Source organism: Octopus sinensis, unplaced genomic scaffold, assembly GCF_006345805.1.
Source record: "Octopus sinensis unplaced genomic scaffold, ASM634580v1 Contig03869, whole genome shotgun sequence".
NCBI classification, from domain to species: Eukaryota; Metazoa; Mollusca; class Cephalopoda; order Octopoda; family Octopodidae; genus Octopus; species Octopus sinensis.
The window spans coordinates 1-2,500 of NW_021826935.1; positions in this window are offsets into that span (position 1 = coordinate 1).

A 2,500-nucleotide genomic window follows, 5' to 3' on the forward strand; every position below is an offset into this window, starting at 1 on the left:
CCGAGACTCACATTACGTTATTGCTCATATATACGGAGCGTTATTACTATTACATAAACAAACATTCTAGACTCACTTTACGTTCTTGTTGTTACACGCGCAAACATTTTAGACTACAAACACACAAGGAAACCTCCATGTGGTCGCATGATCTGCTAGAAATAGTAGCTGTAATGTTGCCAAATTGCACTGAATTGTGTTGAGAATAAAAATAGGAATTTACGACACATTGGCTGTTGCATCCTAGGTGGACTTTTTATTTTATCTTTTATCTTTTACTTGTTTCAGTCATTTGACTGCGGCCATGCTGGGGCACCGCCTTCAAAAATTTTTTAGTCAGATAACTCGACCCCGGAACTTATTTTTTTGTTAAGTATGGTACTTATTCTATCGGTGCTCTTTTGCCAAACCGCTTAGTTACGGAGACGTAAACTCACCAACACCGGTAGTAGGGGACAAACACAGACATGAACACACACACGCACACGCACACACACACATGCACACACACACACACACACACACACACACACACACACACTTACACACACACACGACACCGTTCTTTTAGTTTCGGTTTACCAAATCCATTGATAGGTCAACTCGAGGCTATAGAAGATACTTGCCCAAGGTGCCTCACAGTAAGACTGAACCCAGAATCATGTGGTTGGGGAGCAAGCCTCTTACCACTCAACCATATCTACAAAAAATTTTTTAAATAATCGGCTGAAAATTTTTTGATGACTGGATTGTTGCATCCAGGTTGACCTATGGCTAATCAGTTACAAAAATAAAAGCACTATTGGCCACGTCCAAAAGATAGTGGCCATCCAACAGATTGCGAAATATTCACCACATTAACACATTAGGGTCACTAATTCGCAGATGTTCTGTTTCCTCTCTCTCGACCTCTTCTACCGCTACTACAATGGCATCTGCTCTGATATAGCTAGTTGTGTATATATCGTGGCACTCCGTCGGTTCCGACGATGGGGGTTCCCAGTTGATACGATCAACGGAGCAGCCTGCTCGTGAAATTTAACATGCGAGTGGCTGAGTGCGCCATAGACACACGTACCCTTAACGCAGTTCTGTGGGTGGGGGGGGATTCAGCGTAACACAGAGTGTGACAAGGCTGACCCTTTTGAAATACAGGTAGAACAGAAACAAGAAGAAAGAGTGAGAGAAAATTGTGGTGAAAGAATACAGCAGGGTTCGCCACCACCACCCTGCGGAGCCTCGTGGAGCTTTAGGCGTTTTCGATCAATAAACACTCATAACGCCCGATCTGGGAATCGAAACCGCGATCCTATGACCACCAGTTCGCTGCCCTAACCACTGGGCCGTTGCGCCTCCACGCTAGTTGTGTACCAACACTGTTGTTTGTCAAATATTCCCTTCATCACTGCACTACAGTCACTGAATCATACTTCTTCCGTGTCCTCTCTTACGCTTTCTCTGTCTCAAGGGCCTCAGCTTCCATGAAATATCTATCTGCTCACCCGTCCCAAACAAGCATACCGTCACTACTACACACACCAGTATTCTTGAGTCTCATTCCTAAGCTCTTTCACACTCTGCTATTCTTCTCTCGAGAGCTCCAAATCTTTCCCTCCCCGTAGACCTTGTTAATATTCTCACTGAACATTAACAATACTAAACTCACAGACAGGGAGGAGAAAGAGAGCCTATAAAGGCCTCGAGTCTATAATAACATTGGGTCATTATGTATAAGTGAAGGTGCGTGGCCTAGAGGTTAGCGTGCTCGGTTCATGATCATCAGACCGTTGGTTCAGTTTCTGCATCTGTTAGCGCGTTGTGTCCTTGAGTAAGCCATTTCATTTCCCGTTGCTCCAGTCATCTGGTACAACTCTCTCAGCTGGATATTCCAATGGATCCAGAGTTACGAGATCGAGATCATGTCTCTGCACGAGATTACAAAGGGAAGCACTCCGTCGGTTACGACGATGAGGGTCCCAGCTGATACGATCAACGGAACAGCTTGCTCGTGGAATTAACGTGCAAGTGGCTGAGCACTCACAGACACGTGTACCCTTAACGTAGTTCTCGAGGAGATTCAGCGTGACACAGAGTGTGACAAGGTGGCCTTTGAAATACAGGTACAACAGAAACAGGAAGAAAGAGTGAGAGAAAGTTGTGGTGAAAGAGTACAGCAGGGTTCACCACCACCCCCTACAGGAGCCTCATGAAGCTTTAGGTGTTTTCGCTCAATAAACACTCACAATGCCCGGTCTGGGAATCGAAACCGCGATCCTACGACCGCGAGTCCGCTGCCCTAACCACTGGGCCATTGCGCCTCCACTATGAGACTACAAAGTCACCTAAAGCAATAAGTGAAAATATTGTACATGTATCTGAGTCGTACTCGTTCATGATGATGGCTGGCTGTTCTACCAAATACCAGGGTAAAAAAGACAACGAGTTATTGTTTAATTCCAGATAAACTCAGATCCAGTATTTTTATGATCAAAAACTTACC